At 39.1% G+C, this 26,316-nt stretch overlaps 1 protein-coding gene across 1 annotated transcript in view; it reads right to left on the reverse strand.

The window, feature by feature from the left end:
* GRM8 (glutamate metabotropic receptor 8) overlaps positions 1-26,316 on the reverse strand; it is a gene marked incomplete at both ends in the record, with an annotated part of 341,814 nt that overhangs the window by 299,871 nt on the left and 15,627 nt on the right. The window lies entirely within an intron of this gene.

Raw genomic sequence — 26,316 nt, forward strand, 5'->3', positions numbered from 1 at the left:
AAAAAAAAAAAAAAAAAAAAAAAAGAAAGAAAGAAAAAACTCCACAGAGACATCAGTTCTATCACCGGCTAAAAAGGTCAATTTCATATCAGCAAAGTGACAAAAAAACGTTATCTGTATTTCTGCCCTTTCCACATCATTTATCACTTTAAAGATGTTCTTTGTGAAAAACGTCTATCTCATCTAATCAATTTAGTTTTCTTAAATACTGCTATATTAAACAGCCCTTGGAACATTTTAATAATTTGTATGAGCATTTACCTCTTCCTCTGGAATACATAGTTCCAGATTTATTTTGCTTTCTGACCTCAGCTTTTACAGCTCCTGTTCCAGCACAAGTGCCACTTCAGTTCCAGCCTCCCCAGCACAATGAGCTTTTGCTTGTGCTGCGTGTCCCAGACCACAATAAAAGCTCTGAGGCTAAGCCATTGTGGAAATGAATAAGGGTACCAGTGGCTAAGTCTTTCTGAAGAAGGAACATTTATTTTTAATCACTCTTACCATCTATAAAACAAGAATAATTTATCATTAAGACATAACACTCGCTTTACCTTATATCCATCTTTCAAGAATAACAGAGCTCCACATTACCAAAATGGTTTTAATTTTGTCCAAAGTAAAAAAAAATTGAAATAAATACGTTAAGAAATTCTCAATCTTTGTAACTACAAATCAGATTTCTGTAATTTCTTTAGTAAAGCAACATATTAAGTATGCTACAAATAAATCAAATAAATTACCATTTTTAATTAGGCATAACAAACAATTAAACAGATGACATTTTAAATTAATTTCCTCTACTGGAGGGAACATGATTTAAATCGGTGCTGAGCCCAGCATTCTCCTTGTGGATATTCCTTCAAATGCAGTGACATTCAAAACCGTCATAACATTTTCAGAGACAAGTCTATTTCCATTTTTCAGTATTTGAGGATTCACTTTTAAGCCAGGTTTTTTTTTTCAATTACCAAACTTCCCTGAAATGCTTCATGTCTTAAAGTTTCTGCTCAGCTCCATAGTATGTAATTGCTGAACAGCTGCACAGTCATACCAACCACTGATAAAAAGGCATTACAAACTTCTAAGCAAATCATATTTATAATGCATAATATTCAAGGCCAAAGAAAATCAGTAGTACTTCAAGGCAAACTTCTGAAAATAGGGCAAGAGCATCTTGGGAAAGATGATGGTAAATACTGCGCAGCAATGAAAAGATGCAGCTGTCTAAAACATAACTGCCATACAGCACGCTGAAAAGAGAATTACCTTACTTTTGACTGCACTTTGTCTCGCAAATTAAAGCATTATCTACAGCTAACTGCTTTAGGGACTGGAGTAAAAACTCTTAGGAGTCCAGTCCAGTGAAGAGTAGATACCTTCAGGAGGTAACCAATTCTGAGCTCTTGAGTTGCCTCCCTGCCTTCATATATTTAAATGCCTCCAAGATTTGCCCTTGTGAGGTATTTCAGGTAATCCAGAAGCCATGAAGGAGATGATCTATTTCCTACTCTGAAAGCTTTTCCTTCAGTTGTTATTGGTAATGGTGTAAGCAAAGAATGAGTCTGTTGAAATCAGTGGAGTAGGGCACAGTAAATCCAGCCAGAAAGGAAAACTAGCAGGCACACATTTCACTTCCAGGCTTTACTTAGCAATTGTGACCATATGTACAGACTTTTTTTGCAAAGCATTAAGTCTAAAAAAATCAAGCAAAGATGTTTCATATTCACTAAAAGGTGACAGACAAGATTTTTGAGGCAGCAAAATACAATAGGACATTTCACCCAGAAGATCATTTTCAAGAAAAATGGGAAGCCCAAAATGAGAACATGAATTTTTGTTCAGCTGCCGGAGAAAACTAAATGGAGAATGGTATCTTCCTGCTTGGCCTGGATGTGTGATTCTCATCAGTAGAAATGAGTGCTATGTATGAGCACCGAGGGTAGGACAATTCTGGGACTGTCTATGCAATCTGGAGTGTGAGAAGGAAGCAGTGGATTTGCTCTAAATGAAAGTGGGAAGCTGAAGTGGCCATTTTTGTAGCTAGCACATCGCCAGAGATCTTAAACTGAGCAGTTCAAAGAACCTATTTGTGACATACGTTACATCAGTCAGTTTAAGACTATAGCTTGCCTGTTGTATATATAGACACACACACATATATATACCTCTCAAAAAATCATACCAAAAAAGAGTAAGTTTTTAAAACATTAGGATTATGACATAAATAAGGCTTTGTGCTTGGGCAAAAGCCTCAGGGGAACAGTTCTGCAGACAAGCCCCTGCAAGGAAAATGCTTCCAGGGAATGCCTCCCTAGACAAATCTCCTGCTAAGCAGGATGCCTCTGGCAAAATGCTTTTGGTAAAATGCTTCTGAAAGATGATGACTCTCTTGACAAAACCCATGCTTGCTCTCTCTCTGAGAGTGCCCAAAGCCAGCCTTTCATCGCTGCGAGGAGCAGCCCATCAGCAGGATGAGCACTGCTCCTCACTGTCTGTACCTAATAAAAATAAAAACTGGAACCAATTGCTGTTTGCATCCCAATGATTATAAAGTCAGAGATTTCCACAATCACAGTTATTACAAGTATTTGTTCTTTGATTAGGTAATAGCAAAAAATAACTGTCAGAAGTAAGGGATTTATGTGTGATAGAATAACTGAGAAATAATCATACTGTGGTTTTGCAAATCAGTTCTCATCAGCCAACCTGACTGCAAGGATTTGCATTTGTGACTACAAACATGCAGTAACACACAATGTAACTTCAGGCTCTGCATGCCTGAGAGACTGCTTCTCTTGTGGAGTACTTAGTTATCTGAAAAATCCTGAATCACAGAATCACAGAATATCCTGAGTTGGAAGGAACTCATAAGGATGATCATTGAGTCCAACTCCTGGCTCCACACGGGGCCAGACAAGTCAGAGCATGGGACTGAGCGCATCATCCAGACGCTTCTTGAACTTCGCCAAGCTCAGTGCTGTGATCACTTCCCTGGGGAGCCTGTTCCAGTGCCTGACCACCCTCGCAGTGAAGAACCTGAAGTTACACTGGTTCTGAAATTTTATCTTGATTTTCACATTCTTTGCATTATCTGGTACACCTGTATGGGTTAAGATATTCCCGTACCAAAGAAATCTTAAATTATAGGCTCAAAACAAGATTACCGTAAATTCACTCTTCTTCACTAATGCATTTATTTTCTCACCTGTCCTTCTGCTGAAACTACATTCCTTGAGAGAATTTTTTTCACTCCCTATGGACACTATTTAACTATGAAAAAGCAAAAGCAGGAAGTCACCATATTTACTATAGTGTAGAAGAAGATCAGAGTACACAGACAAAAGTGCTTTACAGATATTCAGAAAACGTCATGGTTTAAGTAGATCAATCATTTCAAGCATATTGCTGTAGCTGGGGAAAAAAAGGGGGGGGGGGGGAGCCATGCTTTTTGCATAAAACCTTTCAGGGCTAGAAAACAACAATTATCAAGCTACAGGAGCAATTTCCTCTGTTTTGGATTTCTTACCTCTTCAGATGACTATGGTATAAAGAACATTACAAGATTAACACTAGTTTTTTGGCACTTCAGAAAAGTAGGTGAGGAAGGAATATAAATGTACAAAATACTAAGCATTTTCAAGACTTTTCTACTTAAAGAGATACTCTTTCAGTTTACTGCTCAATATGAATATATTTGATACACCTTATTTTCTGCAATTATGTTGATGCTGGCTGACAGCCAGAAATACCTGGTCACATAGCAGTCTGTCTGGTCACATGACTGTAGGCCATATCCTGTTCTCTTAAAAACCTGAGCTGGAATGCAAGCTTACAAACTCCCCTTAGACCTCCAACAGCAATCCACCCTGCCGACCCATGTGCATAATCATGTAAATATACTTCTCCTTGGGCCAAAAGTTCTTCTGGTGTCTCCCATAAGAATGTATCTATAATGAAATACGTTGTTTGTGTTTCTAATGATTTTTGGGAAAACAGCATTCGCATAATTTGGGAAAACTGCATTCTCTTACTGCAAGAAACTTTGATTTATATTATCAGAATTTACAACAGTCATACTTCCTAGCATACCTACAAAGTAGGTTGTTCTTACATGGGCCATTTACATTAGAGAACCAATGCCTGTTTCATATTTGCTTTTCTGTACTGTGCTGTTCTTTTCCGTTGTCAGTGCCTGGATGAAAAAGGATGATTTTTATACACACAAAAATCTTAGCAAATAGAAATACCACTGATGACACTTCCTTGAAGATAATTACAAAGGACCTAGGGAAATTTCTTCACAACGCTAAAGACAATGAATACAACATTGTCAGTTAAATGCTTATTCAAATAGTTTGCAACTAGGTGCTATCAGAGCTGGGTGGGGAAAAGATTTCTCTGCCCCAACAATACCCATCTTTCAAAATATTTTCTGTTCGGTATGAGGGTGGAAACAAATCTACTCAATTTTTCTACCAAAAAAAAAGACCCTAACCACAAAATAATGAATGGCTTATCATGTGAGGTGCTTCTAGGAAGTGGAAAATCACATTTGAAATGTCTAACTAGGAACTAGAAAGTAATACACTAATTTTTCTGGTAGGAGTGAGGGCTATCTGGAAGTTTTATGTGTTTACAATGACAGAATATCCTCAATGGATCTAGAAAACTTTCCATGATCAGTTTTAGTAAAACTATACATTGCCATTAAAAATTTTGATTCAGTAAGTCATAATTTTCAATCAAAAAAAGCCAATGTTCATCACAAAATTCCAGACAAGCAGTAGTTGCTAGTATCCAAATGTTGATATAATACTCGCTTTATTTTTATGGGTTTTTTTATTATTATTCTGTAGCAAGTGACTCATTTGTCAATCAAAATAAAATTACAGTCAATTTCAGTCTATGGGGCTCACTTAAACCAGCTATCTAATTAGTCATAGTCAACGTTATGACTCATAAACTAATGAGTTCTCCCCTTTTGATTCTTTCAAAAAGGAATAGGGATTAACTCACTTGAGAAACCGCTTTCCCACTTTGAACGTTAGACCCTAGTAATCACAAGATCAAAAGCAATCTATTAAAAGGGTGTATTCCATATGTATTGTATAAACTTACTGTATAATATCCTATTAGGAAATCATGCCTTCTTATCTAATGCCAGAAAAACATCCTAAAAATCACTTACAAAATTGCTCTTTCATTCATTTATTGCATGTAAAAGAAGTAAAAGCTGTAGTTGTAGCCATGGCAAATGCTGACTTGCAGATACGGCAAAGCTCCTTCTCACAAGACCGGGGTTAAAAAGTTACGGTCAATATGTCTATATACCCAGAGAAACAGTGGGGATAATATCAGCATGCACTGGCTGCTTGACACCACCAGGTACTGCAAACAGATTTTAATTCATTTTCCTATCATTAAAAAGTGTCAGGTATGCCTGAGGGGTTTTGTGTTGTTTTGCTTTTTTAGAGAAAAGCTTTAAGCTCTTTAAATTAAGTATCCAGAATGTTAATGCATAGTTAATATTCTGAATCTACTTCTTTACACTGATTTATTTTAGTCTGCTCTTTTTTCGTTACAGAATGTAAGCCCACCCCCAGAATGACTAATTTAGGCACCGGTGGATTTGTATTTCTGGTGCCTGCTGAAGTTTAGTGTAATAGGTGTGACTAGGCTTAAACACATCTCATACACTGAGACAAGCACCCTTGCCAACCCACAGCAAGGCACTGGCCCAGAGGAGAGGTGGTGTCAGATACCCTGCCTTCCTAGCAGAGTGCAACTCTTGCTCCTGGAAACCTATACTCATTTTGCATGACTACCAGTGGGGAAAAAACTACATAAAAACAAGAGCATGGTCATCTAACCCATCTTAATTACAACTAGGTTGCTTTTGCGGTGGCTCCTTTTGCCCCGTGAAACTGCACTCGAAACTGGCACTCCTTATCACACAGGCAAATAACCACAGTCTGATGTGTTGTGACAGCTTTGCTCTGTGCCAGAGGTTTGGCCACCTCCAAAGATGAAGAAGGTGGGTGGAGAGATCCTGGCCAGGCTAAGGAAGATTCTCCGTGTCCCTTTTCTCTTTCTTGTGAACCCACTAGGTCCCATCCCCAGAAAAGAGGGGGTTTTGACCTTGCTGTTAGAGGGTACTGACTTTTACACCTATTCAGAAAGCAGCCTAAACCCAAACAGCCATGAAGCAGACAAACCTATCTCTCTAGAAAATAAAGTTTCCTAGAGCTTAAGTTGTCCATAAGCACTCATATGCATGTGGAGACGTGGCACTTGGGGACATGGTTTAGTGTGGGACTCGCTAGTGCTAAATTGATGGTTTCACCAAAGAATCTTAAGGGCCTTCTCCAACCTAAATGTTTCCATGCTTCTATTACATACTTAAGATGCCATAGGGAATTCTGGATGAGCAGGAATCTATTTAAAGTATTATGCATAATGGACAAAGGGCTGAATTGCTGTTGGAGGTATAAGGGGGATTCATACACCAGCATTCTGGCTCACTTAGGAGAACAGGGTCTGGCCTACAGTCTAAACTGTGATGTGACAAGATATTCCAAGCTATCAGCCTGTATAAAGGTTTTCAAACACATATGCAGATAGATACATCAAATATAATCTTTTCAGTTAGTAACCAGAGCCTGATTATCATAGATATCCTGTACTCAAAACTACTGTGAATAAATAATCCTAACCCCAACTGTCTCAGTGATTAGAATTTCAGATATTCCAGTGCCTAAAAATCATGTTATAGTTCTACTTTTGAAATAAAATGTTGATCTTTAAGTTGCTGCACAGACTGCAAACCAAGCCAGATTTTAAAGTGTTTGAGTCAGTATGTTTGTTTGAAGGAATATGTTTACCAAATAAAGTAAAATTTCAGAGGAACCCACTTTTAATCTAACTCCAAACTTGTGATTGTCTTGGAGACTGAGATTTCCTACTCACTCACAGCAATTTTCTGTAGTGTTGTGTCACTCTTAATGAAGGTTGCACATTGTGATGGAGTGCTCTGCTGGCCTTCCTCTGTAGCAGCATTTTGTGGACCCACTCAAACTAAGCATGTTGTTTCCTGGTTCTTTGTGGTGGAGGGAACACGAATCCGTTCTGATTGAGTGATAGATCGATTGACCTTTCCAATCTTCTCATTCTACATTGCCAAATACTCATAATTTAAAAACAACTAAGCTGATTCATCCAGGTTTGACTGGTTTTTTTAGTGGAATGAATCAAACCGGGCTATTTCACAAATTGATTTGTCGTAACCTCTGCAGGATACACTGAGAATTCAATAAGGCAGCCGCTTAGAGTCTTCTCTGTTCTCCATCTGCCTCCTTTGCAGCAGGCTCTTGCCAGGACGCTGGTTCTTAGTGTCCCTGCTTTTCCTGGCTCGCTGCACTACAGATGAACATGAAAGCAGAAAAAACAGCTCCATTCCTGGAAGAAATAGCCCAGCATTTGGGGATTCCCCTTCAGAATACTTGTAGACAGAGTCCATGCTTCTTCCCTCATTAGCTTTCTGCCGCAGGAGCAGAGCTGGCCCTAGTATGAAAAATTTATGAATCGTGTTACATGGAATTAAAACTATGTGCAGTGAGGCTGCGCAGAGCCTGGCTGGGGATGACCCATCAGTTTTACACAGATTTGAGTCTCAGGTAACAAGGAAGGCTAACGATTTCACCCTGGCCTGTCAGCTACAAGCTACTCTGTTTGGTAAGTCTGAAAACCACTAATAGTCTAAGTGCTTACTCCCTTAATTTTTCCTAGCAATCTGTCAAGATTCTCTACAACAAATACTTTTCCAAACTTCCCTCAGAATTACCAATGCGTTTTAGGAATAATATCTATGACAGATCTCACAAAGTATGTTAGCTTCAATCAGTACTTCCTAAGTGAAAACTTTTATGGCTCTGAACGCAGGAACAGAAGGCTCATGCGACAGCTCAGCTTGATTTGTAATTAATAAATCCGCAGGTCACTCAGCAAGAGTTCCTATTGCAACGGATTGTTCTTTCAAATATGAGAACAGGAGTTGACTCCAGCAAGGTTGAGGCTGTTGGCCAGCTAATTTGGGTAGCACCTGATGCTGAGCATCTGCTCCGAAGCAGATGCTAAAGCTTCTTTCACTTGCAGACACACTCCACCCTTCTGTCTGTAGAGGTTCTAGTAGGTGGTGCAAATAGAAACAGCAGGGGCATACTGCTGTTGACGGTCCTATTTATATCTGTTCCACATAGCTCAAGTTCATAATTCCACCAAAATGCTAAGAGTCTATCTCAAAGGGCATCCATATGTGTGCTCCACTTCAGACGAGTGGCCTGGTTTTTGGAAGCCTGGTCACCACAATGGGACAGCTGACCACTCAGAAACTGCAAAATGGGTCAAGATGAATAAACATTGTTCAGGATGAATCCATTAGTCATGCATTCTTTAAGAGTGCCTTCACCCAAAATACTTTAAAAATCTGAAAAGGCTGCAATTCTGCTGACCACAGTTATTCGGTGGTATCTCTAGGAGCTTTGTGGCAAGAAAGCCAGCAGTTTCTGGCAGCTTGGCTGCTAAATCTTCATGTTGGCATGAAATTTGTTTACAAGACAGAGATAACACCCTTCAATAGTTTTTCCCTGAATAGCTTCTAACTCCTTCTCCTGAAATTTTAATTGGAAGCTATGATAATGACTCTAAATTCAGTTAGAAAAATAACTCAATGGGCAACGTATACCAAGGATAAATCTTATTGAAATTAATTTGCATTCAGATATCACATATGAAAATCATTTTAATATGCTCTTTAGTAAAAATGAATTCTATTCAATCTAAAGCTAGAGAGCTTAGATGTTTGTGTGTAGATTGATAGGCAGATAAATGTAAATGCTAGTGATAAAGGAAACCCTAGCAATGCACATTTGTAATCCTTGAGTGTTGAGAGGCTATTTTTTTCATGTTACATTTCACCTACTTTTCCCATAAACGTTTTCATTTGATCTTAATTGACCTGCCAGAACAGGGGCCAGCTATCAATTCTGTGCTGTGCACATCCATACCTAAAAAAATGAACTGGAAAGACTAAAGTTGCTTCCCATACCCCAATTAACTATCAAAAGTGAAGAATTTTGAGTCACTACAAACAGCAGCCACTTTTGAACTTAGAGGTGAAAGCATCCATACTACAAAGCTCAAAAATGTCACGGGGTTATATTAACATCTGACTCTCACTCAAAATAGATTACTGCTATTTTTGAGGAACAGAAGAAACCATTGCCCTCTGGTGGCCAAAATGGCAGGTTTTAAGCATTGTGGATTCAAAATTTAAGCAGGGTATATAGGGACAATAAACCACTATCACCTAATGTTGAGTGAAAAATCTTAAAGGAGACTACTTTTTACATACACTGATGTAATTGGAGAAAAATACTGTCCTGTCCTCCATAGTTCCAAGATACAAATTCTAATCGCATCCTTAATCTTGACAGTTTTCTCCTCTATGAGAGTTTTCTGCAGTCCAAATTCAGTTTGATTTGCACAAGTGCACACCCATGAAACATAGGGATGTACTACCTACCTTCATTCAGCGTCAGGAGCAAAGCATGTTTTCAGCACCTGATCAGCTCCATCAAACAACAGCCTGCACTCAGACGAGGTCGTATACGCACGCTGCACATGTACCGTATGGGCAGACTCAGAAACAACACTGCCTTCTGACACACAGACTGTGCCAGCATGCATGCTCTGCCTTCACGTTAGTAAAGAGCGACGCAAACAGTGTACCATAGCTCACTGCTGACTCCAGTCTTATATACCAGAAGATTTAGACAACCGTTAAGAGGAGCTCCGTGATCTTCACACGGTGTCTGTTGACATCCTGGTCGCTCGTTGTTTTACAGACTCTAGCAGGACAGACTCTTTGTCTCATCTCTTTCCTTGAAAGTCACAACTGCTCTGGAGATTATGCTGAAAACCAAGTGCGGGAGAGGGAATGATTTGAACCTCTCACGCTTCTTTTCTCACAGCCCACCTGAACAGGTCCCACTGCAGCCAAGTACATCCCTGGAGGTCAGTGCAGAAGGTGCTACCCTGTACCATCCTTTTATGTCCCTAACTGCTCCAGGCCGTGCGTCATTACTTCAGGACATAGAAAACTCCCAGGCAATCTGTATCCAAGAGTTAGTTTATTGACATTAACCTACATTTGTCTTATCCATGGGGAATTTAGAGGGCTCCTGCTTAGAGGCTGGTTTAACCCAGGGATTTTCCTGGGAATTAATACTGTCATTTCATTACTTTTTCTCTTAACTTTATTCCATCACTGTAATTACAGATCCTTATCGCTATTTTAGGCAAGGAATATAAATGACAGCTGAGCAAAAACACTTTGCAGGAGGGGGGTGGGGGGGAGAAAAAAGAATCCAAACCAAGGCAGAGAAAACACAGAAAATGGGTCATCTAAGAATGTGCCTATGTTAGAAAGCCAAATTAAGCATGGCAGAGTTAAGGTTGTGCTTTTCAGTCCATCAGGTGGCTTTATCAAGTTCTTAAGTAAGACAGAAACAGGATGGAGAACTTCTTATTGAAAGGAAGGTTAATATCGTTATCCTCCAGCCTTAATGTTTATTCACATAAGCAGTTACTGATTTATGTCAGAACACACTTTCTGTGTTGTACAACTGACTTTTGTGTTCGCACCGACTGCAAGCTTCAAGTGTTCTTCCTACCTAATTAAACATGGTGGATCTATTTTAAATAAAATATTCTCATACCAAAACCTGATGATTTTACCTAATCCCAGCATTAATCTTCATGTACTGCACTAATTAAAGATGTGAAGGATTGGTCTGTGGTTTGGTTTTGTTCATGGATGGGGGTTTTTTTAATGTTAAATGCTTTGATCTTCATTTCTCTGAATGTAATTACCTTTTTAAAGAACAATGATAAAGGTTAACAATAGAAACAGAATGACAGAATCAGATAAATTTTATGAATTTTGTGTTGCCTATAACAAATAAATAATCTTTTATTCTGAGTATTGTCTGAAATACGACAATTGTCATCTCATAGTGTTATTCATTTCATTAGAGAAGGATAAGCTTATTTCCCTTTGAAAAGCAGATTTTAATCTTACAGCTGCACAACTTAGATTGTTGTCTTCTGTCTTTCTGAGCAATTGAATATGCTTTATACTAGCTATGCAAACAAAGTACTGAGTGCAAGCAACATTCCTATTGATTACAGTGCATAAAAATAGTAATCAAGCACTTCAGGATCTGATCCAGTATCTGGGCTTTCTGGAATATTGACACTGGAGTAGATGTTATGGACTGGTTGTGATATCACCAGTGTTTTTACCAAGATCGATGCAGATTTTAAAGCTGTTATTATTTCCCCTAATTGTAATGAAATTCAGAAATGAAAGAACCATTATTGCAAATTTAAGGGAGTCATGCTTATGTTTATCTTCCAAAAATGGGACCAGCTCCTCTCTATTAAGTATTACCCACAGCAGAGGTAATTTCTGGAAATGCCATCTTTTATTATTTTCCCAAATATAGCTAATTTTCAGATATTTTCTATATGCTTGTAAGTATTTGTAAAAATCTTCCTTTTGTGGTCTGATCCTGCACGTGCATGTTTCTTATTTTACAGGGGCTTAAAACAATCAGAAAATTATGACTGCAATCCCATCTTCATCATTAAAGCTTTGCTCTGGGAATTTCTTTGCAAACTTGTGTTAAATCTTTACCCTGTGTTAAAAAGTGGTGCATTCTTCTTTAAAACGGCGTGAGATGCTCGTGCAAGGGAAGACTCAGCAGAACAGAACTGCACACATCAGCAGGACCCTGAGCATTTAAACAGGAAAAATCTCCCTGGGAAATGAGAATTTCATCTGGAACAGCAAAGGGGTTTTAATAAGGGGACACGTGTGCTGGCGTGGCTGAGATGGGCCACAGATGGAGGGTCTGGGGGTGGCACAGCCAAAGCCCTTGCAGCTCCATCAGTACCAGTTGCCTGAGTTTATCTCAGGTAACCTTTTCTCTCTTGAACATATTACAGCAAAGGCAGGGTTTAGCAGGTTCATAAGGCCAGACGGTTTACCCCTTGGTTTAAATGGATTTTCTTAAATACTGTACATCACAAACAGATGCTGTTACATCCAAAGATACTTTGTTTTCTTTTAAGTATATCTCATAAGGATTCTTAAGGTGTTCCCATTAGATTGTTTTTGAACATCAAGCAATGAGAGGAGTTTCAGACCAGTCTAGTACCTTTTCACTGCAAAGACGCCTTTAACAACAGTCCTGCATTCATCCCACAACAGACAGTGTGCAGGCACTATTGTTATTTCTCATGTCACTGTACGCTCTCACAGCTAGCTGTCACGTTATTTAGTGTAGAAGAGGTGAGTTGAGGTTCCTGATTTAGGTTATCTACTTGTGGATGGTATCTCTTCTCTCCAATTTTCCGAGTTCACTTAATAGACATCTCAAAATGAGCCACCTTATAGTCGGACCTGTGGTGCCCCAGATGAAGACAATCCAGCTGCTTGCACGTGATTTGCCTCTAATGTCAACACCACAGGAAAAAAAAAAAGAAATAAAAAGAAACTTCATATTCAATTTGGAAAAGTTTAAAAGAGCACGCTCAGAGGGAACAATACAGTGAGATTCTAGAATCCAAGGCTCAAATGTGATCTCAATAATTCTCTGGAAAAGTACTCATGCCAAAAAACTACATAAATTGCTCAAAAAATTGAGAGTTAGGACTTTTTCCTTTCTTTCTGTGATTTGTTGTCATTAACAGAAGGGTGTATATTCACACCCCTCCTTTTTCTTCAGCTTTTTTTTCATTAAATGCAGAGTCTACGGCCACTCTGATTAGGAAACTTAAAAGCTTAGACATTAGCTGCTTAAGAATTAACTTCTTAAGATTTAACTTCTTAAGACCATATAAATTTAGATCTTCTGTGTTGTGACATTTGCCCAACAATTCAAGCAAATGTGTGCACTGATTAAGAAAAAAAAAAAGACTAAATTACTACAAGTCATGGAGTAATTCTGCATCTGCCAAATACTCAGAACTGTACTTTCCAGATCCTTTCTTTAATCTTAAGTACAGAATACTTATTATGTCCAACAAAAGCTTTACTAGCAAGGTGAACAACCTCAGAGCAAAGCTGATCAACTGTAAGAGTCTTGAAGACTTCATGTTTCATCCACATCTCTGTTCTCTGGATCGTTAAACCAACAGAAGTGCAGAGTCAACAGTCCCTTCCCCCTATCGCGACTGTTTGATCTACTACTGGCATGTATATATCTTCTGTAAGAAATGGATCAGACTCTTCTGGGACACTGACAATGAGTGAAAGCCTGGTGTAGATTTAAAGACTTCCAAATGACAAAAAAAAATAGCCCACGTCATGCAGTTTTCAGATGCACTGAAACATTTTAAAAGAATTTCTTGTTTTCATTGAAATCCTAATATTTTAGGACACGGTCATATCCCCTTGAATGAATGATTGTTACTGAAAACAGATTCATCAGGCTTTTGCATCTAGTGCTCTCAACCTTGAAATTCTTATGTCCAAGATGAGAATGACATGCCTGAGTATGACTGAATTTAAACACTCTAAAAACTGAGAGGGGTGCCCAATCTGAACAAGATAAGCAGAACAGAATAACAGGGTCTAATTCTGTCCTCAGCATTATCTGTGCAATCTCCCATGACTTCAATAGGTGTATCCTATTGAACTGTAGGACTTGGACAAATTAAAAAAAAAAAAGAGCTATTATCTCTTATAAGCAGATCATATATCAAATCATATATCAATAAAAAGTAGTAGTATTATTATTACTATCCACTCCATCCATCTGTCAGGACAGGATTATCTTTTAAAAGGACATTTTCTGGCACTTTACTGAGGCCAAGTTTAGATGTCACACGAGATATGACATATTCCTTCCTCAGGAGGCCAGTTTGTCTCTGAAAATATTGCAGCTATAAAAAAAGATAGTCAAGGTCAATGATTATTTACTTCATTTCATTTAATTACTTGTTATGAACTCTAAGCCCACCCTAAATCATTTGGACTTATTTATCTGCAAATATACAGTGCACAAAATCTTATATTCCTTGCTGATAAATCAAGGAGGGGGGGCAAATCTCACCCCACCACACTGATTCTGTAATGGGCGTTCTCGGAATTACTGCTGCATCCTACCAAGTTAAACATAGCCTGAAATCGACAACTTCCTTGTGAAATTTCGTTTCAAGTTGATCAGAGTTCTGTACCTACAATTTCTCCTGTTTCCTAACTGGAGCATCCCTGCCCATGAGCCTCCTGTGAGGACAATGTGTGGGGAAGGGCAGGCAGCCTTACTGCTGAAACAGGACCAGAAAAGGAGCTGTAATACTCCACTGGGTTATTAGATGTTGTTCAGTTCCAAGTTGTACAGGCTGCTCTTGCTCTTTTTCTACATCACAATCACTTATCAGATTTGCTTTCTGTTCCATCCCTTCCAATCTTGTGTCTTCCAAGGTAGTAAACCTTGTCAGTTTTTTGCATCACAAATAGCATTGCGTTTCCCTGAAATACGATAAATTACATTTTAAAAAATCATAGTTTTCCTTATTTTCTGAGAAAAGTTGGGCAAGTATTTTGCTTCTCTTTCATTCTCCTTTGTTCTGAGTTTCTAATTCCATCCTTGGAACTCCTTCTGCCGTTTCATTTTCTTTATTTTCACTTAGACATTTCCTCTTTCTTACAATCATCTGTTACTGACATAAGTTCATTGTCAGTCCCCCCTCCCATATCATTTTCTATAAGAAAGGGGTTAATACTATTCCCTCTGGCATCCTGCTAGACAACTCCTCCTAATTTATTACCTATACATTTATTATTACCTTTCATTCGTGGTCCAGTTACTAAAAGACTGATTGAATTAGCATGAAAATTAAGATTTCATAAAACATTGTAAAAACACTTCATTGTCTCAGTCTGTAGTTGTGCCAAGATCAACAAGAGCCTTTCTGAAGCTGTCATTACAACACTTCTTAAACTTTGCAGGCTGTTAAAATAGCCTCTTAGGCATTTAGGGTGAAAATCTCCTATCTGCTGCACAGTTGGAAAACTATGGTCTTCACTGGCAGACTCAGATGGAATGAAATGGAAAGATTCTCCCATTCAGGAGTGCGTATGGATTTCCCAGCAGCTTCCTGAGGTCTGGGAACACGTACACTGCATCTACACGTGAATCTGTCTGATCTAGCTGTGACCTTCTTTAATTCTGAGACACAGTGTCCTTCCCTTGCTTCCCAAGAGCCGTGCAGTTACACGACACAAGGGGTGCTCAAACACAGCACAAAGCCTGCACTGATATTATGATGGCTCTTCCTACCTAGAAATCCTTTTGCAGCTTTTGGAATAAACATAATAAGCCTAGGGACAGACCCATCCTTGCATACAATCATCTCAATGGCAGAAATGTCAGCAAGTCCCACGGCACAGTTTTGGCTTTGATCAGCAGCTGCCATTATGGAATGTGTCTAGACTTAACTTGGGGAATAATCTGGTCCAGGTACTAAGCATCCTGTGGCAGGAATATAACTTTGCTATAGAGATCTGAGCTCTTGGCACAAAGGGCAAGAATAAAAATTTGAAGGTTGAAAAACAGGGACAAAGTAGTCCATATTTTGTCGATATTTTATGAGGAACAAGATAATTTGGTCTCATTCAGCATCAGCATTTCTGCTTAATACCTGATCTCCTGAGGTCTGTGACACTATTTGCTGTTAAAATGAACAAAAAGTTGACAGATCTGACCTACAAAAGGTAGGGATAGACAGGATTTATGGAATTTCCTTACCTGATGTTCTGCCAGAGTAAATACTGCTAGTAATGTGCATGTATCTGCTGTGATCTAATAAGCTCCTATAAGGAGACATATGTCTGGTCGTCTTTCACCTCAGCGTTCAAATCTTCCAAGTAGTCATTTCTCGTCATATTTTCCTCTCTAAATCACTGCTTAACTGCTGTACATACTTGGCTCTTTAAATATTTCCTGACAGTGCTTTCTCCAGACCACCATAATTTCTCTGGTTCACTTTTGAAATGTCGCTCTAATTTGTCAATATAGTAAGAAAAAATATGGGTGAAAATTTATACAGAAGTGTGACATAAACTGCTGTTCTGTTTCCTCTGGGTTGTGATCCTTTCATGAAAGCATGCTGAAATCACACTGTCCATTTCTATAGTGTTATCACACAGCATGCTTATATCTAATTTGCTGTCCTTACTGGATGCTGTTAGCACTCTTCCTTTTTTTTTTCTGTCCTGGAGCTGGGTAATGTCATTTCTTGTCTTGAGTCTCCGGCGTCAGTCCAGTTGCTAGTGGTCTTTGTAAATGCTCAGATGTTCGGAGAGTTTCAGTGGTTAAGCATCATCTAGAATGACTTATTTGCCTCTATTTGCATTTTCCAAGAATTCTTGAATCTGTATTTTATCAATAGCTGTTGTTACACAATCTCAATTGTAGTCTCATTGCCTAGCCTTCCTTTGATTTCGATTTCTTGTTAAAGGCAATATTTAAAAAGGACTTCAATCCCCTGGCTATTTTTAAGTCACATTTAATTTTATCTGCTTATTACTTATTTTTTATCTCACTTTCTCTCTAATCTAGTTTTCAGGTTACCTTTGCTCTGGAAAGCCTTGTGTGACTCTGAGTCATTTCTGAGAGTCAAACTGCGTACCTATCCCTTCCAATTCTTTTTTTTTTTCTTTGAGGAACTCACCAGTTTGAAATCTGGGAGAATGATGCTATTTGGAAGGAATACAGTCCTCAATCTACTTTTGATGCGTGAAGGTCCACCTGCTTATCTTTCAAAGCCATCTCCAGTTCAAAGGCTTTTCATTCTCCACCTTGGCAAACAGTGCTCCAGCCAATACTCTCTTTTTACTTCACCTTTTCCTTACTGCTTCTCAGTACCTTCTGCTTGTCTCCAGTGTGGGCTTTTGGGCCACTGCCATCACAGACATGTTGGCAAAGGTAAAGGTAATAACGATGCTATTGCAATTTAATGTAGCTCCAAAAGGGATTTGAGCAATTTATATGAATTTAAGTACCACATTATTCCCTAGCCTGTTCGTACAGTATCTTGACACAAGCCAAAGAACACTTGCCTTCAGCCCACCTTCCCATGGAATTTGTCTTTGGATTGGTGTCTGTCAATAAATGTATGACCATTAAAAACAAAACCAAACTTTAAGAACAACTTAATTTGTGAGATTGGCAGGCTCGGGGCACATGTACATTGGAAAACGTAGCAACATTTCAAATCAGATGCAGTAATACAGATGTAAACCAGACATTTGAGTAGTATCAAAGGTTTAAGGGAACCAAGTAATCTTTTATGGGAAAGGAGCTCCTTGGAGAGGAAGTCCTTCTCCATTTTATTAGGCAGAGAAGCATAACTGGTTTATTTGAGACAGAGGCAAACCAGGAAAAGGACCAGTCATTGCATAAAGTAAAGCTTGTGGAGTCCTGTCATGCTACTAGTCCAGAGACAAATTCTTTTGACAAGAAGAAGCCCAGACAGTTCAGTGAATAACATTTCTTGATGAAATGATAAACATGTTACAGTAATAACCTCACAGTATCTCTGAATGCTGTGGGATATTGCATCTGCTTTTCTGCTTAGCAGAGATAAACCCATTTTCAGAAAGGTACTCTTTAAGGAAAAAAATTTACTCATGTCAAAGCAGTCAGTAACTTTAATTTTTGAGCTACGCCATTTGACTAGCTGAAGGATCACAGTGACATTCCTCACATTGATGTTGGGACTATAATATTATCATTTTTATTACTACTATCAGACAGAAGTAAACCAAAAATCATCCTGTTTTCTGAGATGTGTGGATTTTAATTCTCTCCCTCTCTCTTTACTGCTATAGCTATGTTACCATTTCCATCTTCTTTCTCTTCTGCTTATTTGATTCTACCTTGCCCAGAAAACACAGACCAAATCCTTCAGCATGGTCCTGTAACATTCACCCCTTCCTGTCAGCTGCCACTCAGCAAGCAAGCCATTAACAGCCCAAATTTCAGCGCTGGACAAATCTGATAGATAGTAAAAATCCCAATGAATTCCCATTCCTCCAAAAGAGCAGCAGCTCCTTTAACTTTGTGCCCTTTCCTAAACCATCATTGGAAGAGTAAGCTTGAAAGGAGATGAAAGCAAGTACTTTCAAACTCCTTTCACATGTTGTGAATACCTGAAGCTTCTGCACTATTTCCAGAGCTGCCAGCCCCTTACAGCATAACCCTTGGCAATGACTGAGCATTCCCAGACACTGTCAAGTGACCTTACTGAATCAAACCATTAAGCACCACTTTCTAGGGACATTGCAGAGCAGTAAGATCAGAAGGGATGCTAAAAGTACCTGAGGATATCAACAAGAAGTAGTTCTTTTCTGGCTACCAATGTGTTTGCTTATTAAAATTGTCGGACTGCAAACCTTTGCTAGTGATAGTCTCCGTGAGCTGCAGTATTCCTTTAACACCACACTTACAAATGTGCCTCAAGAGCACAGAAGCTATCTATTCAGAATTACAAGAAAACAAGCACCATTATTTTTAAGTCAATAGAGAGGGTCTGTCTCATTCACTCCCCGTCTGTGGCAAATCTGATTTCCTTATTTCATTCCATGGCAATTCTGGCAACCATGAATTGTAAGTCAAATGCACTAAAACAGGTATTTCCTGGATTTTACTAATGTCTCCTGCTAAAGCCTATTGGCAGCTCAACCCAAGCAGTTGTCATCAGATAATAAAACACTCTGGACAGAGAATACCTGAATGAATTTTCTGCAGATACTTAGCTGATCGGGTAGTCTATCAAATTGGGTAATTCAAAAGCTATTTTTACTTTAATGGATTTTTTTTTTTTTAACGTGCACAGCCAAGGTCAGCACATTAAGATGAATTTCTAATGTTCATGGAAGAAGAAAATATTTTTGGAACTTAACTTTTCCCCTAAGACAACAGAATTTACAGTTCGTCTTTATTAATGAATACAGGGATATTTGAGAGGATGGAAGGATACTCCCATCTAACCAGGATGCCCAAAGAAAGATTTCATATGTTATAAGAAAACAGCACTTGTATTAGCTGACAAAGCAGAGATTTTTGTACTTGGAGTGTGACTCCTGTGATTACTGGCCCAACACTTTGTGTACATGCTTTTGTAAATTCCAGCTCCATACCAAACATAAATCACCCACAGAATCTTCTGTAGTTCCTCTTACAGCAGGGCACGATAAAACAACCATATTGGGTCAAAAGAAGTCTACCTTTGACAGTGGCCAGTAACAAATGCCTCAGAAAAGAGCACAATAAGCAGCACATCTGACTTTCCATCTTGAGAGATGGTCTCAGACTAAGCCATTATGGGGAATAAAAGGGGTTTTTTGGCAAGGGAACATGTACTACCCATTGCTTCACCTCCACTAATGAATCTAAAGACTGGATTTGAAGACAGGACCCAGCTGAGAAAGAAATGTCTATTTTGCCTTCCTGAGACCCAATCCTTATGGAGAGCAAATTCATTCATACACAGGAAAGATCACTACCTAAGCTCTACCTAATTGTTCAATTAAAGTTTCCTTTCATAAGGCCTTGATCTGTTCTTTTTATATATATCACAAGCAATTATTTATTTGGAATACCGTAACTGTACTACCTTCATCACAGAGTGGACATTTACTTGTTTCAATACAATTACTGTAACCAGTAAGTTAATGTAAGCTCATAACAGAGATGCCATCATTACATGGATTTATGAGAAGAGCACTAAACATAAAATTGAGGTAATTGCCTGTGTGCTGCCAGGCTATTTTGCCAGTTAATATAAATAATATCATTCTAAGCATGAGCCACCAGAAGGACATCATCCTTAAAACTAATTCCTCACCTGCCACTGTCAGAAATTTTCACTATAAACTTGATGAAGAATGTGTTGCTGAGTGTTACTGACAATCATATATTACCAGGGAAAGGTGGTTACCTCGAGTACCCCAAACAATCTGTTGTTTTGGTGTGTTACCACATAAAATTGATTTAATGCTGCAATTTTCCATTTCTCTCTGGAGCACAGGCTGCTAATTTATTAGTCACGTATATTGAAATTTCCCTTTTTCCTATTCATGTATAAATTTCCATAAGCAAACTGAGCAGATAGTATTTTGTTTGGTCTATTTTTAAAACTTGGAAAATAAATCACATGTGAAGTTCTGTTACTTGTGCTATTGAAATGGGGTCCTACGAAGCAAGGAAAAGTTAAAAGTCATACAGAAGATATGAGATAGGAAATGTTGTTATGTGGGAAAAAAGGCTTATGTGTTTTCTTGGTTTATGCTTGCAAATAAAAAGCTAGACAGAAATACCAAGAAGGATGGAATAGAAGGAGTTTCATCCTTTTGCTTAGAAAACAATCCAATAGTTGATTTGAATGACTGCTGCAGCATATATTTGATTTTTTAATTAAGATTTATTTTCTGACTTTTTGTTCTTTAGAATTTTTCGACAACAACAACAAAAAAAAACCCAAAAAACAAACAAAAAAAAAAACAAAACAAAAAAAAAAAACAAAACAAAACAAACAAAAAAAAACAAAACCCTGAACTTCATGTCTGGAGATTTTTGAGTACCAACCTCACACAAGAGCAAAAGCAGGTCCCCCAGCACTCAGCATTGCTTGTCTGTGACCTATCTCCTCTTTACCCACCAGGCTCACTATTTATTAAAGGTCTTTATGAGTCCATCAAATCCCCCAATAAAGTGTAAACATTATTGTAGCTGAGCAACAGAGATTTAAAAGTCTATTATACACAGTGCCACTGAGTTTTCTGAAATACAGGGTGATGGTTTGAACAGGATCACTGTTTTGCTCTTGCTCACAGTGGGACCTCTACGTTAGCACATACAGAAGAACCCAGGACTTGTCCCCCATACTTTTTAAAAGCAGTAATACTGGGGCATACTGCTGGTATAGCTGACAAAGATCTTAAAGAGCTGAAAAAGTAGTATGATGGCAAAATACTCCACACTTAATTGCTCTGCAGTCAGCTGCAGCATGATGCTAAGTACCTTTAAAAACATGTCCTGAGTTGCACTGAAAGCAGCGTGACCAACAGGTCAAGTGAGGCGATTCTGCCCCTCTACTCTGCTTCTATGCAACCCCACCTGGAGTACAGCTCTGGGGTCCCCAGTTCAGGAAAGATACTGAGATGGTGGAGCAAGCTTTGAGGAGGCCCATGAAGATGATCAGAGGGCTGGAGCACCTCTGCTATGACGTCGGAGGGCGGTGAGGCCCTGGAACATGTTGACTAGAGAAATTGGGATGTTCCCTCCCTGGCAGTGTTTGAGGCCAGATTGGATTGGGCTTTGGGCAACCTGCTCTACTAGAGGGTGTCCCTGCCCATGTCAGGGAGGTGAGACTAGATAATCTTTGAGGCCCCTTGCAACCCAAAATGTTCTGTGATTCTATGATTCTAACAGCTTTTAGGTGAATAACTGAAGAACAATGAATAGTCTCTGTTAAAGCTGAGAATTCCCAAAGAAAATTTTGTTTGTTCTAATATCACTTATGGTACTAGGAAAGGTCTGAAATTATTATTTTACAGGGAATGGACTAAGATAGCAGCATTAATAATATTCCTTCCCTTGTAAAAGTTAGGTGAATAACAAATGTGAAGGTGCCATGATTTTTGCAAACCATCCTATCTTCCCATGGCCTGGCACACACTAGAAGCCTTCCAGGTGAAATGAATAATAATCAAAGAAGATGCTGAGAACTTGTTCAAGAACAGTACCTATGCTACTCTTAAATATATCAAATAAATGCAGTAAAATTCAGGGCAACTGACTTTCTGAAAACTAGTAAGTATGTCTGCTCGAGACAGTGGAGAAGATGTGGTGAAGAAAACATTAAGCACTGGAGTTTGCATATCATTATTCTATGCTATCCTTTATAATAGTGTTTGGTTAGAAACAACCATACTTTCTGTGTATTTGGGGAAATGAAGTGTTTCCTAGCCTGAAAAGACTCTTCAAGTGCAAAGAAGCTGAGGCTTTTTCTATCTGAAAGCCAAGCAGCAGAGATAGATTTCAGGTAACGAATGCTTTCCAGCCAATTAATCTTTTAAACAGTCCTCTAGCTCAGGACCCTGCAGGCCACAACACTGCAGTAGTAGGTTCATATTGCTTGCATGGTGGTTCCAGGCTGAGAGAGATGTGTCTTCCATCCTCAGCCTCCTGCTGAGATAGCAACATTTCCATGCCCTGACAATTTTTGCTTCCATCCACTGATCTTTTGAGAATATATTTTATGACACAGTACTAATTTCCAAATATTCTTCCTGACTCTTCTTCCTCAACCTTATATTTGCTACTGCTCATTAGGATCAAGGCACAAACCAAGCAGTAGCTATTCTCCTAATCTCATGATAAACTATTGAGTTTTTATCAGGACAATCCTCTGGGATGAAGTGAGCATTTGCTCAATTAATTGTTTTTAATTATGGAGCCAGGATTTTACATTGCACTATACAGAACGTGAATAATTTTGACCCATTAATCCCACTTCTTTTGGTTCAGTTTTTATATTTTAAAACAGCTGAGGTGATTGAACAGGAAAACAATAAATTCAAATGATGTGACGGGCATCAGCTCTCTAAGCTGATAGCAAGAATGTAAGATGGCACAACTGAATGTGTAGTACAGAGTAAAGAGCACCTTCTCACAAACAGTGCGCTGAACAGAGGACAAGGTGGCTCAGACAGTACGTCTGTAGCTTAACCACAAGGCCATCCCCTAAGGCAAATGCAAAATGCCAGCACAACGGCCTGAGAAGCCTGTCAATGAGGAAAATGCTCCTGATGCAGAAGCCTGCTGTTTCTGGGACTTGGGACCAAACAAAGGAAAGAAGTAAATCGAGACATGCAGAGTAATATATGGGAAAAAACCCACCCCAATTTCATTATCCTGCTGTTAGAGGATGAAGAAAAGCTGTTATCCAGCCTGTTATAAAATACAGGGTTAAAAGTTAATCTTTTTTTTTTTTAATAATTTTTAAAATCTGAATTTCTGGTGTCTTAATTTCTGTATTAAGACTCGAGAAGACAGAGACATTGATAAATGAGTCTGCAAGCTACGGTGCATGGGGAAGAGTAAAATACCTAAATGAGGTAACAGCTAGCAGTTTCAATGGTTATCACCATCCTGAAAAGAAACACTCAATCTTGGAGCTTCTGCAGATTTACAGCCCGACTGACAGATTATATGACAAATTAAAAAAAAAAACAAAAAAAAAACCAAAAAAAAAGCAACACAACAAAATACCTCTCCTCCATTTCCTTGGGAGAGAACTGCAACCTTACCAACCGCTTCTAATGATTTTCAGTCTGTCTGTTCGCTGCACACTCCAACAGAAGCACTTGTTTGTTGAACTCACCGACCTCATCCTCCCAGCTGCTCCCCTAAAGGTACCATGCAAACTTGCTGTAATGTGTCAGTCGGCTTCTTCCCCATCTTATTTCCTCGCCTTTCACAGTCAGTTTTCTCGCCCTCCCTCCAACATTGCTCGCCTCTCTAGAAGGCCAACAGAGAGCTCCTGGCAAGCGCAGGGATTCCAGCTCCCACCAGCATGCTCTCTTTATGCCTCACAGATATTCCAAGAAAACCTTAGAAACGAGCTGGGTATTTTAAAAAGGTTCAAGAAAAACTGGCTGCAGTAACCCACCCAGTTTCTGGCTGGGAATCAGGAGAGGAGCGCCCAGAGGGGCTGTAGAGGAGTGCTGTCTATTTAGAGAGGAAACATTTCCTTCACTGAAATCAGGCAGCAGCATAAGTGCAGTACCAGCAGTAGTTCGTGGAGACGAACTTTTCACAGCTAACTTCCCTTCCCACCCCAAGCACAAGCTTGTCCAGATAAATCCCAACCCACCACTGGTGTTAATGGAAAGAACTGAATTAAATATATATCTGTGACAGTCTTATTTAATAAGGTAAGGTTAGAGATAACTTAGTATCTCATCACATCACTTGTGGCATGAGGTTAGCAAAAGTCAATGCCATTAACCTTACAACTCAAAATCTTGCTAAAAAGATAATCAGGTTAATTTGCCGAGACCAATTTTCCATCCCTGCATGTGGGCTGGCATTCCTGATACTTCCATTCCACATATCAATACTCTTTTGTGTCAGCTGTTGCATTATTTTGCCCCTGGCAGGGACCAGTTGCCAGAATTGCTTTCCCCCTTCCCCTCTTTTTCTCAAAATATTGGCTTCTTCTAGTTCTCAGATTTCCTTGGCAGTGTTCACGGAGTAAAGCACTGCTTAGCAGAAGGGATAAGGCAGACACAGAGTCTCAGGGGTAATGCTGACAACACAAAATAAAAATCAATTTTACAATCTACACAGTATTAGCAACCCCATTGCCTTCTACGTACTGCGGTAAGACACCGGGCGTGCAAGATCCCAGCTCCTGTGCTCACGGCTGCGGGTCTGCCTGGCGGGTTACATCACCGACGTGAAGTCTGCCTTGAGGACACCTCACCCAGACCTCGCTCCTCTTTTCCTCTGCTCCTCTTCCTGGAAGGACCTCAAGCCAACAGACCCCCAGCTCTTCTAAGACTCGCACCTTTTTACTCAGTTTTCTAATTCGGTTGCACTGAACGTTATCACCCAGTACAAACAGGTGAAAAAAATCACTGTAAATAGGTGACAGCTGTGATTTAAGTCCTATATGTTAATCTCTTGAGGGGTATTAATGATATTAATAATAAGAGAGCACATAACTGCATGTGCAAAAAGTAACTGAAAACTAAGAGTTAACTCTATGTGTGTACCTGATCCTTTGTTTTGCAAACACGCAATCATTGGCAAGCACCTGCAGATGTGCTGATAGCACTGCTCAGGTATGTTCTGACTGTCTTACTCAAAGAAAGGTTTAAATGAAATAAATGTCAAGATGATTTCTTGGATGACTGCTTACACTAGGATTTGATCTCTTATTTATACTTGCTTAATACCCATAAATTATGGCATATGTTTCAGAAGCATGTAATTATACTTGTCATTCAGGGTGTTAGATTCATAAGTACTGCAGACAAACTGTGCAGTGATAGATGGCCAGTTCAGACATCACTCACAGTAAGTTAAATCATCTTCTAAAAAACACATGTAGTGCTGTAAAATGATCAAAGATATATGGAAGTTATGTTACTTTGAGTTCTACAAATTCCCATCAGCAGCAGAATTTTACTAACTGCCTACTTGATAATCCTTTGCTTAAAATTATAATAAACCCTGTTAAGCGTTTCTAGAGTAAGTCTGTAGCTGCATTTTGCAATCTGCAGTATGACCACCAAGGTTTGTTTACCTGCTTGTTAGAATTTTCCAGTCACTCATATGATCATCGGCCATACCAAAGGGCTACACTGGCCTGAGGGATGAAAAGACCAAAGTATCTATTTCACTTTTTTTTCTAAGGTAGCAATAAATGTTTCTTAGTTTACACCACTCTGGAAAGCTTTCCAGCAGTAACCAAGGGAAGAGGAAACTTTCACATACTCTTTTGCACTAAATTTCCATGAGTCACTTCATGCCTTTAAACCAGCTTCAGACATTCTCTTTGCTACAGATGAAAATTGAACCTATGCCCATGAGAGAACGCTTGGCCCGGGATACTGAGATCTCCCTCCTGCAAAGCCAATGCTGAGCTGCCAAAGGTTTTCCTGGTGCAAAGGACAACCTGCCAATGTAGACAGGGTGGATGGTTTTTAACTTCTTGGCTTAGGGTAGGCTGCTCCAGCATATCAAAGAACACACACAGCTGTTTTTCATGAACCAAAGCAAAGTCCCTATTTGATACAGCGCCACATAAAATTTGCTGCTAACAGTGGCATATGCACAGGCTGGATTGAGGCGTAGGACAACCCTACTTCTCCAAAAGTATAGCCACTTTGATCTAGTGGTATTGCATTTCTCATGGCACTCCAGCACCCTGCCCAGGGGTGGCAGCTGAGGCTGAGGAGCACTGCCTGCTTACAGGTGTCAGGCTCCTGCCATCACTTTCTGTTCTCCTTGGCATGCAGTACAGTGTGGGTAGTGCAGAACTCAGCTCTTACAATGTGAGAATAAATGTATATATATATGATGTCTCTTAACTTTTTTCCCCTTTATCTTTTCATCAGAAGCTTTTAGTAAAATCAGTGAGATTCATGTAACGCCGTAACTCGATTTTTTCCAG

The sequence above is a fragment of the Gallinula chloropus genome, assembly GCF_964237585.1.
Source record: "Gallinula chloropus genome assembly, chromosome: 1".
In the NCBI taxonomy this organism is placed as follows: domain Eukaryota; kingdom Metazoa; phylum Chordata; class Aves; order Gruiformes; family Rallidae; genus Gallinula; species Gallinula chloropus.